At 38.1% G+C, this 14532-nt stretch overlaps 1 non-coding gene across 1 annotated transcript; it reads right to left on the bottom strand.

Annotated features, from left to right (window-relative positions):
* Nucleotides 1–14044: 14044 nt before the first annotated feature.
* LOC127746319 (small nucleolar RNA R71) lies at nucleotides 14045–14153 on the bottom strand. The gene has a single exon (XR_008007939.1). It is a non-coding gene; the product is annotated as a small nucleolar RNA R71 (small nucleolar RNA).
* Nucleotides 14154–14532: the final 379 nt, after the last annotated feature.

Here is a 14532-nt window from a genome sequence, read left to right on the forward strand (position 1 = left end):
AAGAGCTCGACCTACTTCCGAAAATCCAAGAAAGAGCTTAGATAAGGGAAGAGGTGTTGAAACGATGGATGGCCTCCAGATACAACCAAAAGGTAATACAGCGGGCCTTTGCTGAGGATGACCTCATCTTAATCCGAAATGACATCGGAACAACTCGACCTGAAGAAGGAAAGCTGGCAGCAAACTGGAAAGGACCTTACAGAGTCACAGAAGTGCTGGGAAAGGGCTACTACAAGCTTTCCGAACTCGACGGGCGAGAGCTTCCCAGGTCATGGCATGCCTACAACCTAAGAAGGTACTATAGCTAGGGATGATAAAGGACCTTGGACAAGGCGCACTCTTTTTCCTGAAAAGTTTTTTTAACGAGGCGCCAAGCCGAGACCAATAAATCACCCGACTTAGGAAATTAACCCCCACATGTATATTTGCATTTTCTTTTAATAAAATCTGTTCAGATTTTCTACAAACGCTCAAGCCGCATTATTCCGAAACATTCATCACCCAATTATAAAGCTACGAATCGACATAAAGTGAAAATCAAATTCACTGCGCGATCGCGATAAAGACCAAAGATGAAAACCAAATTCTTTAAAAGGTCTGCCAAACGAGGGTTAAAACGCAAACTCTACAAAATTGGCAAAGATGAAAACAGAATAATGCAAGAAGTTATAGAAAGTAATCCATAGAAAGGACCTTACGAGGTCCTAATAAAATGGATTGCTATAAAATAACTTGAAGACTGGCCGACACAAAGAAGTCGGATCAGCCACAACAACCCAAGTTATATGTAAAGCCCTGGAAAGAGGTCAGGCCAAGCCTATAAAAGAGGATTACTATAACTTAGAAGAGCCCGACATGATGAAGTCAGACTCTTACAAAAAAGTTACAAAGGTAATCCCTGAAAGAGACCTGAACAAGGTCCAAGAAAGAGGATTACCAAGTAACTCGACAGGGCCCGACATGGTGAAGTCGGCCCAAAAAAATAAAGTTACAAAGGTAATCCCTGAAAGAGACCTGAACAATGTCCAAGAAAGAGGATTACCAAGTAACTCGACAGGGACCGACATGGCGAAGTCGGCCCAAAAATATAAAGTTACAAAGGTAATCCCTGAAAGAGACCTGAACAAGGTCCAAGAAAGAGGATTATCAAGTAACTCGACAGGAACCGACATGGCGAAGTCAGTCCAAAAATATAAAATTACAAAGGTAATCCCTGAAAGAGACCTGAACAAGGTCCAAGAAAGAGGATTACCAAGTAACTCGACAGGGACCGACATGGCGAAGTTGGCCCAAAAATATAAAGTTACAAAGGGAATCCCTGAAAGAGACCTGAACAAGGTCTAAGAAAGAGGATTACCAAGTAACTCGACAGGGACCGACATGGTGAAGTCGGCCCAAAAATATAAAGTTACAAAGGTAATCCCTGAAAGAGACCTGAAAAAGGTCCAAGAAAAAGGATTACCAAGTAACTCGACAAGGCCCAACATGACAAAGTCGGCCCAAAATATAAAGCTACAAAGGTAATCCCTGAAAGAGACCTGAACCAGGTCCAAGAAAGAGGATTACAAAGTAACTTGACGTGGCCCGACGAGACGAAGCCAGCCCGAAACATAACTCTACAAAAGTAACCCCTAAAAGAGGGTCACTAACAACTCTTCGGACAAAAACCGACATGAAGAAGTCGGCAACCTCAGCATTATAATTCTTAATGAAGACCTGAACAAAGTTCAAACAAAATAAATTGCTGAAAACAGCATCAGGTAAAGGAATCAAGCCGATCATGTCAGACAGAGTTCCAACACTCCCAAAGCCTACGAAGATACCAATACAAGTGCAGACTGACATGATATAAAAACATGAAGTTATAATAATAGCCAGCTTCAGAGGCCACCAAGTTCAGCCCACAAAGCCTGGAAACTACTTTGTTTATCAAAATAAAGTTGCTAAACCAACAACTAAAAAAGTGTCGAAAGTCAGCAAAATAAAGAGTTCAAAAGCCCACAAATCGGGCTATCTACACAAGTAATTACAGAAACACCCGAAGGCTTCTCGGCAGCATTAGTACAGGGTGAATGAGGGCGAGTTTGGAGAGGCACTGTGTCTACTGTCCCGTCGTCCCGATTCAAAATCTGGCAATCAGGATCTAATTCGGGATGAACAGGAGCTGAAGAAGCTGACACAACAGAAGCTTTGGCAATAGGCTAAGAGGGAGGCTCAACGTCGTCATCATCAGAATCATCAGGGACGATCTTACCATCCTTCATAACATTATCCAAACTAAATAAAGCAAGGTCGGCCTCCGGGGCAATAACCCGAACCTGCTCCTTCAGGTTCTCATAAGCAACAGTTACGCTACCCACAAGGTGACCCTGGAGCTCAGAATAATCAACCCGGACCGACTCTAACTCCCCTCTGAGATGCATCACTTCTCGGTAAGTCGTGATATAGCTGTCTTTGTGCTTCAATGCCACATCCTCAGCCAACCGCACAGAGGCCGCCAAGGCAAGAGAGCTGGCCTTCTCCCCTTCCAGCTCCTTCTTCAATTTAGTCACCTCCGCTTCGAGCTCCTCCTTTAGACCCTTCATCCGATCGAACTCTCACTTAGCTTCCTCTATAAACACTTTGGTAGCATGCAGAGAAAGATTTTGAGTAGTCCGATACAGAGCAGCTCCTATATGAGCCATCTTAACACTGCTTTGAGTTATAAAATCAAAGTGATGAAGCAGATAAACATCATCCATAGAGAGGGTACCATAAGGGGCGATCTGCTGGTCGACAAAGCCAATGGGGTCAAAATCTGGGGCATACAGATTGAAAGGTTCAACAGTTCAAGGTATTTTAGGAGGAGGAATGGCCGAAGAAGAAACCACTACAGCAGTAGAAGATTGTGGGGGATCCACTAAACGAACCTAATGAGTAGGGATCATTCTCCTCGGGCTAGGAGAACTCGGCACAGACGGCTTCAATGGGACCTGAGAGGACCCTTCCCCATCTACCCGGGCCGAGGTATTTTGAGCTGCAGTGGCTTTCCTTGCCTTTTTGAAGGCCTTCATTGCATCATTATTCTTGGCCATCTCTGAAAAATGAAAAAAAACAATTTTACGTACTGGGAAGAAAGGAGAAAAGCAAAAAACAAGAAATAGTATACATCAAGTAATACCCAATATATCTCGGACGAGGGAGGGGTCTCCCAAACATTTTTTGGTATCTAAATGAGGAGGTTCCCCCCAAAGATCCTCCAAAACCGTCACAAAAGCCTGCTCGACCTCATCAGGCATCTTCCACGTATAACGGGATACTACTACATTCTGCTGCCAATGTAAAGGGAAGGATGGCTCCCTATTCGCTTCCAGAAAAAAGGGACGAGCTCCCTCAACAGCTCAAACCTTGAAAAAATAATTCTTGAAGTCCCTAAAAGACTCATCATACATGATAAAAACCTTATGTCCTTGTGCAAATCTAAAAGAAACCCACGAGGCTTTCTTTTTTGAAGAAATTCCGGGCTTAGTTAAAACAAACAAATAAAGGAAAAAGAGTTTGAGAAGGGATAACATTCAGTTCTTGACAAAGAAATTGAAAAATCTTAATAAAGCCCCATGAGTTTGGATGAAGCTGGGACGGAGCTACATTACACGACCATAACAAATCGGTCTCAAACGAGGTAAAGGGAAAGGTGATGTCCAACTGGCTGAAGAAATAGTCATAAGCATAAAAGAAAAGGCGCTCTCCCTGGGTCAGGACAGGGAAGCAAACCCTCTCCTCGAAGTCAGGTGCCACCAACTCATAATTCTTCTCCTGATCCATATTCTTACAGAGACGGTGATGTTTCCTAAGCTCCACACAGAATTCAGTATTGACCACAGAAACACACATCAAAACAAGGGAGTCCAGTCAATCGGACATACCCTCAGGAACCTTAGAAGACGTCTCTATAATATTTTTGCGAGAAGACATAGCAAACTAGTCCTGCAAACAAGAAAAAGAGAGTGGATTACCAAAAACATCTCAGACGAAATCAAAACAACTCAGCCAGCACATTCCAAACACGACACAAACAAGCAAAAAGAAACCCCAGGACCCACACCAAGAAGGCCAGGGGCATCCTTTGGAGGCAATCAGGGAACAAAGATTCAGGAAAATCTACAAGGCTAACAACTCAACAAAAACTCACAGCAAGAACAAAGAGAAACCCTTTCCCAAAAAGAAAAATCGCCAAAACAAAACAAACGCGAAGAAGATCAAACGAACCACCAAAAGAAAAAGTTCTTTTACGGAGCAATCTCCATCAAGGAAAAGCAGTTAACAGAATAAAAGCCATCAAAGAAGCAACCTTCCTCAAAAAACAACAGTTCAAAAATCAGTAGTAAGCATACGAAGCCCTAAAGAGCCAAACCAGGAGAATACACCCAAGAAGCATACATAAGGTCAAAAGGAAAACCAGAAAGTGTGCATCACAGTGATAAACCAAGCGTGATAATATACAAAGATTCAAGCTTTCCAACATGCACTCAGTCAAAATCAAAACTTCAAAATCAAATACAGAGCAGCAAAAATAGACGACGAAAGAAAAAGCAAAACCAACCTGAAAAAGGACAAGAATGCAGAAGAAGGTTAAAGACGAAGAGACCAGAAATTACCGTCGAAAGCACTCACGATCGCCAAACAATGTTGCAAGAAGAAACACCAAGAAATGTAAGTTTTCATATGAAAACAGAAGGAGAGAAGAAAAAAGGGGAAGTTACAGCAAAAAGCAAGAGAAAAAGAAAAACGTTCCTTGAGAAGTGAAATTCAAAATAAAAGCCAAAAGAAATGGAGCATCAAAAACCAATTAATGAGGGCATTAAAAACCCTCGCGCATTCCCAAGGCTAGGACACTAATACAAAAGCGCGCACTTTCAGAGGAAACGGAACAGAAATGTTTCGCATTCAAAAAGGAACTCTATAAAGATAAAATCAACGAAATGCTTGAGTTCGGTTTCACCCAAGAAGGATCGAAGTCCTAAAACTAAAGACTCGACCTCAAAAAGGAAGACCGAGCTCGAGCAGGGGCACTATTCATATCCTGGGTCGAGCTGTCCGACCCGGGATGTTCTACCGACAAAGCGACCGACCTCTTCATGTCAGGACAATCCGACCTCTTCTCAAAGAGCTTGGCCAAACTACCAGGAAAGCCCAATAAAGGGCCCAAACAGAGGAACATGACCCGAATCCAAGGGCAATCCAAGCCTATAAAGATAAAGGCGGTTCCCTTAAAGATAAGATGGCCTCATGAAGATAAAGATAAGATAAGATAACTAACTTATCTTATCTAAGGAAGGTCTCTCTACACCATTATAAATACACTAGAGCACTCAGGTATAACTCATACTCTAATTCTACTCAATACCTACTTAATACCCTTGCTAGTTTACGCATCGGAGTCCCTTGCAGGTACCCTCATCCTCCGGGGATGAAGGAATCAGCACCACCATTAAGTCCAACAAATCAGATACAACCGTTCTGACCAGCACGAAAGATCTCATCCGAGATCGACCTACAATTTTAGGTAACCCTCGGAACATCAATCTTACCTAAATTAACTCATCCATTTTTAACTCTTTTCTTCAGGCATATGCTCTAGTTATGGCTTTTGAAAAGGCACCCGAAACCTCGAAGGGAAAAGAATCTATCACAGAAATTCCCAGTACTAGCCTCAAAGTACTGTCATAAGATTTGGATACCATCATTGGGGATCCAGTTGATACTACTAATGCAGACAAAATCTTTTTTCCATTTGTTGTTGAAAACCAACTACATTGTTAAGTCCTTTGCTTCTTCCTTCTCGCATCGATGAAGTTTTCCCTTTCTTTCCCAGTTTGCCGAATCAAGAATTGCTCATAAAAAAATGTTATATACATGGCCCTCTTCGATGACCTAACCCGAGGTTTTAGGAACAATCCAAAGATTTTGCAAAAAAACATCAAATTTTTATCCTAGTCTAAAAGGTTAGAACCAAAGAAAAAAGATTTTTGGTTGATAGGAGGAATATATGACCTACTTCGACTTGCTCATTTTTAACCAACAACTTATCACTGGATAATTGGGGCCTCCCTTTACTTATGGAGCCCATCTACCAATAACCTGCATCTCCCTTGTGGAATGGTTGGCCATATGCTATTCGATGTTGCAGTTATCACAGGGCTTTCTCCTTCTGGGATCGACATTACTCTAGACATGAAATCATAAAAAAAATAGCAATTAAATTGGGACATCTTTTCCTATGGAGAATTCATAAAGAATAATATGGGCCAAGGTGATGACCCCACTACCGACGAAATGCACATAGCATTCCTATGTTTCTGGTTGAATGCAATAGGTTTTTGCTCATAGAGCGTAACTATGCAAAAACTTTATCATTTGGCCACTCTAATTCACGAAAGTGAATCTAGTTATTGCCTATCGAAGCTCTTCTTAGGAAATCTATATTATGAATTGGGCTAGATGCTCGAAAGTCTTTGCAATCAAATGCCCCTGAGAGCAAGGGCCCACTATGGCTTTTCGATCTATGGCCAAATGCTGTCTTAAAAAAATTCATGACCACCAAAGGAGTTCCAGTCACCACCAAATAGGCCATCGAAAGAATTAGGCTTTTGACAATAAAACCTACATTCAAAAGCCCAAAAATTGGTGATTAATTCTAGGCAATTTTTACAAAGCTTTATAATGCAAAATCTTCTAAACAAAGAACATAATTTTGCTCCTTCTGCTAAACGCAAACGTGGTCTATCTTGGTTTCGATCTCCTAGAATCCTAGCTGATATTGAAAATTTGCAATGCTATGTCAATAGAAATTGGGGCAATTTTACAACTATCCATGTTTTAACAACTGAATTCCCATATTACAGAAAGGACCAATATTGAGTAACTCTTCATGTTCCTCACTTGGTTGCTCGACAAATGGATTTTTCACAGGCTCTACTAGCCCCATTTGGTTCAAAACTATCTAGTCAACTTGGGAGTCAAGTTTACAAAACTCAATCACAATTATGTACTTTGCTAGGTCACAACAGAAGTCGACGAGCTGATGACTATGAACCAATTGATTTTATTCTCAGTTTCTATGTGACCAAGTCTTTCATCCTTTGGTGACAAAGGTATTTTTTACAATACAAATGTAGTCCTAAACAAATTTTATGAGGTATGTTAAGAGATTGTCCCATTATGGTTGAGAGACTTGATACTATAGCTACTTCAAAATGCAAAGATAAGACCTCAAAAGTCTCAAAGAAAAAGGTGAAAATGTCAAAAACATCCTCCATAGCCTCAATCCTTGCAGAGGTATTTACCTAAACTTTTGTTCTCAAAGTTTTCTTATATTAACTTATGATGTATGAGCATCTTATGTACTTTTCTTGGGTGTTTCTTAGGTGGAATTGATGACTTTTTGCTTGATTATCATGTGCTTTTATATGAGATTTTATTAGTACTTTAAGTCCTTTGATTTTTTTGTTAAATATAGGAAAAAGATAGCAAAAAAGAAGCAAAGAACAAGAAAAACAAATCAACCAAAAAAGCATCCTACAAGAGACAGAGAACTGGCATTTTACATGCCAGACAGGGGGCGTGCAACACGCCCATGCAACCAAATCAGAGAACCTGACGTGCAACACGCCACCACAAGGGCGTAGCACACCAGGCCATTATTCTAGGAGGTCAACATGGTTGCATGCATGGCGTTTTCACATGCCAAATACTTGTTGTTTTACACGCCTAGCGATTCAATCCAGGATGGCTTTTACTTTGGCATGTGACATGTCGAGAAATTGGCGTGCCACACACCCAATGAAGAACCCGTCATGCAACACGCCGAGACACGGCGTTGTATGTTGGGCTAACTTTTCAGAGGATCAGACCCAAGGCAATTTGAGCAAGAAATGAGTGTGCAACACGTCAAGAAAGTGGTGTGTCACATGCCATGAAAATAATACTTCCAGGTATGTGCATGCATGGCATTTTACATGCCAGGATGAATGGCCGTGTGAAATTGAAACACCTTTGAAGTGGCACTCCTATGTACGCATCACCCATGCGTACGCACAACACCTGAAGATTGAGGATTCATGCATACTCATGGTGTATGCGGACACACAAAAATTGAAAAATTGAATATCCATGCGTACGCATGCTCCATGCGTACGCCCATATGAGGATTTTTGCATTGTCAACCGTATGCATCCGCCATGCGTACGCATGACCCCCTTGAATAGTGGGCGTTTCATATGCTGAGGACTCTGGGTGTGTAGGAATCAAATGCCTTCGAGGCTTTTTTTGGAGCAATTCTTTGGGCATTTTACACGCCATACATGGGCATGTCACACGCCAGTATAACACCTCCCAGGACTTCATTTGTTTGTGGCATTTCATACGTCGAGATACGGCGTTACACATTGGGCTAACTTTCTAGAAGACCATTCTAAGCCCACTAAGAATGCTAAAGAATTGGACAACTAAAGCCTTGAACCGAAAGACACTATTAAAAGCTGAAGATTTAATGCAGAAGATTGGATTTAATTTGATTTGATTTTGTTTTGAATTATTTTGAATTTAGTGATTAGGTTTTGTTTTAAGTTGAGTATATAAGGACTTGGAAAGAAGACTTTTGGACTTCCAGACCTTTTTGCATTTTTCATACTTTGTTTTTGAAGTATGAGTCATTAACCTCTTTGTTTAAGGTGAGGAGCTCTGTTCATCTTTTATGGATTATTAATCTAAGTATTTTATTTTATATGAGGTTTATGCTTTAATTTATTTCATAATTGAGATTTCGTTATTCATCTCTAAAGATTTAGAATTGTTGGAAAACATTCTAACTCTGTCTTGGATTCTAAATATTGTTTTGGAAAAAATTAATATTTGAATTAGCTTGAAAACTCTTTCTTACTACTTTTTTTATTTCATTAGGAATAGTTTCAAAGAGTGTGCGACACTTTGTGAGTTTCAATTGTTTAGGATTAGCTTGAATACGTGACATATAATTCAACCTATGGACTATTTTTAATCTTACTTGAAATTGAATCAAAGTTGTGCTTCACCTCATTTTCTTGAGTAATTGACTAAGGAATTAGCAGTTAGTTAGGTTAAAGAGAAATTAAATTGTCAAGAAATTAGAATTTGATTATTTGTGATTCGTCATGATTAATATTTACATACCTCATATAAGTAGACATAAGGATTGTTTTTCTAAAGAGTGAACATCTCTAACACCTTAACTATCTTTACCATCTTAGTTTCTTAACCAATTTTAGTTTGCTTTTGTTTAAATTTCTATTTTCATGCTATTTACTATTGAAACACTTATTTTTGATTGTCTGACTAGAATAATCAATTAACTATTGTTTGCTTAATCCGTTAATTCTCGTGGAAATGATAACTCACTCCCGTGGTATTACTTGATATGATCTGGTGCACTTGTCGGTAGTTTGTGGTTTGTAAACTCTGCATCAACTTTTTGGCGCCGTTGTTGGGGATTAATCATTGTTAATAAACTACCAATCAGTTGATTACCTAGATTAGACCATTTTAGTTTTTAGTTATTTACTGTTTGCTATTTATTTTCCTCCCTGGGAGTTCCCTTCATCACTGTGAAGGAGGGAATTCCAATTTGATAATCTTGTTGTTTTTGTCTATGTCAAATAAAAAAGATAAATAACCTTTTCACTAAGATCCTAAGATTGAAAGAACTCTTTGGCGACAAAGAAAACAAGCTAGAGATCAAAGAGTTACAGAAGAGGCTGAAGAGATAGTTGTAGAAGAGTTTGAATTCAACATAGTAGAGAATGCAAATAATGCTAATGCTCCTCAGCCTAGGAGGACCCTTGGATCTTTCACTACTTCCAATCCAGGGAGTTGTGGAAGTAGCATTGTGACACCTACAGTGAATTCCGATAATTTTAAACTGAAGCATCAACTTATCATATTGGTTCAACAAAATTTTCAGTTTTATGGAAGCCCGCATGAAGATCCTAACTTGTTCATCATTTATAATGGGATCACCCCTACTTCACGGGTCTCATTGGATAATTCGGTTGGAGGATCTCTACATATGAAGAAGACCACGGATGAAGCACTGGAGTTGATTGAAATAGTAGCCAAGAATCAATACCTCTATTCCTCCGAAAGATAAATGAGAAAAGGAGTCATGGAATTATATACTTTGGATACTATTTTGGCTCAGAATAGAGCCATGTCCCAATAAATCAATGCAATTACTCAACACTTGGAAGGCATGCAAGTTTTAGCTATAAATACCCAAGAGAATTCTCATGGAATGAGTAGTGGACTGCTTCAAAGTGAAGGTTTGGAGTATGGATAATCCTCCCTGGAGCAAGTGAATTACATGAGTAATCCTTCAAGGCCACCTTAAAATGATCCATTCTCTAAGATTTATAATCCAGGATGGAGAAATTATCCAAACTTTGGATGGAAAAATCAAGGTCGGAGGCCCAATAATTTTAACAACAACCATCCTCAGAACCATTTCAACTCCCAACATAATACCTTTAACCCTCACCAACAATAACCACCCCTCACCCAACCATCTCAAGACTCTCAAAGACTATCCAATTTTGAACTTGCCATGGAGAAACTCTCCCAAGCCACTGATGAGCGGATATTTTATACGCTTTTTAGCATCATTTTCATATAGTTTTTAGTATGTTTTATTTAGCTTTTATTAAGTTTTTATAGGTTTTATTGTTAAATTCAAATTTTTGGATTCTACTATGAGTTTTTCTGTTTTTGATCAATTTCAGGTATTTTCTGGTTGAAATTGAGAAGTTGGAGTAAAAGTTTGATTCAGAGACATAGAAAGCACTGCAAATGTTATCCAAATCTGACCTCCTTGTATTTGGAAGAGCTTTTCTGAAGCTACAGAAGTTCAAATGGAGTATTCTCAATAGTTATGAAAATCTAACTTCCAGAGCTTTCCAGAAATATATAATAGTCTATACTTTACTTCAGATTAGAATGCCCAAAACTGGCGTCCAACGCCAACCTCCTGCCCCCTTCCAGGTGTCCAGCGCCCAAGGAGAATAGACCAACATCCAAACGCCCAAAGAGAACTCCCTAGCTAGCGTTCAATGCTCTAGAGACCTCTTAACACGTGGATCTCATCAAAGCCTAGCCCAAACACTCACCAAGTGGGCCCCAGAAGTGGATTTTAACACTAAAAAGACTGTTTTTTCCTTACTAGTCATTAGTTTTGTATTTAAGGGATTAGATTTATGATCTTCATATACCTTTCAAGATTTTTACATCATATTTCGTTTTTATCCTTGCATTCTCCATCAATATGAGTTTTTAAACCTCCTAGGTTGAGGGGAGGAGCCCTACTGAGTCCTATGAATTAATAAAAGTATTATTGTTTCTCTTCGATCCGTGTTTGATTTAATTCTAAGATGTATACTCGTTCTTCAACATGGAGAATAAGGTGATCAGTGACAATTAGCTCTGTTCATCATATTAGGGCTGCGTGCCTGACAACCACCCGTGTCTACTTTGGTTCATGTGAATACGTGACTAAAAAGCACGAACTGCCAGCTTGATTATACATCTCTCAGACGACTAATCCACGACTTCATTGGGGACTTCTCGAGACACTAGTTCAGCCGATTTCCGAGAAGATTAGGGTCTCTGTGATAGGGGCTAGAAGCCAAAGGAGCATCATTCTCTGACTTAGAAGATTCGACCTTATCTGTGGCGTTTTGAGTAGGATCGCCAAGAGAATGAACTGCTAGAGCTTCACCCTCGTTCAGATTGGATGACCGCGGCCAATGGCGTTTGATATGAAATAGAGGAGATTGATGAATATAGCCAATGGCGTTGATCACATACAGCCTACCATAGAAGAAATCATTCACAAGCAAAGAAGACAGTAATACCAGAGTTAATTAGAAAGATAAAGCAACTCCAATCCTTAACCATATTCCTATTACTAATTCTATTCTAATTTAAGAAGTATTTTATACCCTTTTTCTTTATTTACATGTCAACATAGTTTAGATCTCACAAATACAAATCCATATCCAACAACTTCTTGATTTTGCCTGACTAAGACCTGCAAGGTAACCATAGCTTGCTTCAAACCACAATCCTCGTGTGATCGACCCTGACTCGCTCAGGTATTATTTGGACGACCCTGTGCACTTGCTGGTACAGTTGTACAAAAATGTGGGGATTCATGCACCAAGTTTTTGGCACTGTTGCCGGGAATCGTTCGAGTTTGGACAACTAACGGATTTTCTTGTTCCTTAAATCAGGTAATTTTTTTATTTATTTTATTTGAGTCTTTTATTTTTATTTTCTTCTTTTCTATTTTCGAAAAAAAATATTTTTCAAAAATTTTTCTTTTCTTTGTTTAATCTTTGTTCTTAGTTTAAGTCTTTTGTGTTTGTTCTTGGTTAAATTTTCGAAAATCTTGAGTCTTTCTTTCAAAAAATTTTCAAAAATAGTTTCTTTGTTTCAATCTTGTGTCAAATCTTCAAGTTTGGTGTTTTCTTGTGTCTTTCTTTTGATTTTTTGAAAATTTGTGTTTGTTGCCTTTTACATATTCTTGTGTTCTTTAAATTTCTTGAGTCTTGTTCTTAGTGTTCTTTTTAATCTTCAAAGTGATCTTGTATTTTCTTTGTATTTTGATCTTAAAATTTTTAAGTTTGGTGTCCCTTTGTGTGTTTTCTTCAAAATTTTGAAAACTTGGAGTCCTAGATCTAAAATTTTTAAGTTTTATGTCTTTTACTTGTTTTCTCTTTCATCATTAAATTCAAAAACAAAAAATATATTTTCTATCTTATCTTTTAGTTATTTTCAAAATTTTTAATTAAAAATTCAGATTTTAATTTCAAATATTTTCAAAATTAAAAATGTTATCTTTTTCAAAAATTTTATCTTATCTTTCTTCAAAATTCTTATCTTATCTTTTTCGAATTTAAAATTTAAGAATTCAAATTTTAAATCTTAAAATTAAAATTTTTTAAAATCAAATTTCAAATCTTTTCAAATTCTTATCTTATCTTTTCAAACTTCAAATTTTAAAATCAAATCTTTTTCAAATTTTTTTAATTTCTTGTCTTATCTTTTCTTATCTTTTTTTATTTCAAATTTAAAGTTCAAATCTTTCTTATTTTATCTATTATCTTATTTCAAATTCAAATCTTTCTTAATTAATTGCTTATCTTCTCTCTCTTCTTTTTCAAAACTTCCTAACTAACTCTTCTCTCTTCTAATTTTTGAAAATTCTCTTCTTCTTCTCTCTCTTCTATTTTCAAATTTCACTAACTAATTTTCAATTTTTTTAAATTATTAACCTTAATTTTTGAAAATAATTAATAAATAAAACAAAAACAAAAATATTTTAATTCTTATTTATCTCTTCTATTTCTAATTCTTCTCTTTTCTACTTCTATTTATTCGAACTCCTCTTCTATTTTCAAAGTATTCTTCTTCTTCCATCTTCATTCTTCTGTCTTCTTCTGTTTTCACATCTCACTGGGAGCCTTCTATACTCAAATTAGATATAGAATCTTCCTTTCTTTCTTTTCTTCTCTTTTTGTTTATGACCAGGAATAGGGATAAAGAACCCCTCTTTGATCTTGATCCTGAACCTGAAAGGACTTTAAAGAAAAGCTTACAACAAGCTAGAGCACAATATTCTGGAAGAAACCTTTCAGAAAATCTTGAACAAGAAATTGGAGACATGGCCGAACCTGAAGGAGATGCCAGAAAGGTTCTTGGTGACTTCACCATGCCTACCTCTGACTTTTATGGCAGAAGTATCTATGTACCTACCATTGGAGCTAGCAATTTTGAGCTTAAGCCTCAGTTAGTCTCTCTTCTACAACAGAACTGCTAGTTCCATGGACTTCCAATGGAAGATCCACATCAGTTTCCCTTTGCTGTAAGAAACAGAGCTAAAATATGGTTGGATTCTCAACCAGAAAAGAGCTTAGACTCTTGGAAAAAGCTGGTTAATACTTTTTTGGCTAAATTCTTTCCCCCTCAAAGGATGAGTAAAATTAGAGTGGAAGTTCAAACCTTCATACAAAAAGAAAATGAATCCCTCTATGAAGCTTGGGAAAGATACAAGCAATTGATTAGGAGATGTCCTCCTGACATGCTCTCAGAATGGTTTATCATAGGCATGTTCTATGATGGCCTGTCTGAGATTTACAAAATCTCATTGGACAGCTCTACAGGTGGATCACTCCACTTGAAGAAAACACCTGCAGAAGCAAGAGAACTCATTGAGATGGTTGCAAACAACCAATTCATGTACACCTCTGAGAGGAATCCTATAAACCATGGGATCTCTTAGAAGAAAGGAGTTCTTGAAGTTGACACTCTGAATGCATATTGGCTTAGAATAAGATCTTGACCCAACATGTTAACATGATCTCTCAGCATTTGACTGGAATGCCAACTGCAGCTGGCAGTAACCAAGAAGTATCTCCTGATATAGATGCTTATGATCCTGATCAACCCACCATGGAGGAGGTAAAT

This window comes from Arachis duranensis, chromosome 3, assembly GCF_000817695.3.
Source record: "Arachis duranensis cultivar V14167 chromosome 3, aradu.V14167.gnm2.J7QH, whole genome shotgun sequence".
Classification (NCBI taxonomy): domain Eukaryota; kingdom Viridiplantae; phylum Streptophyta; class Magnoliopsida; order Fabales; family Fabaceae; genus Arachis; species Arachis duranensis.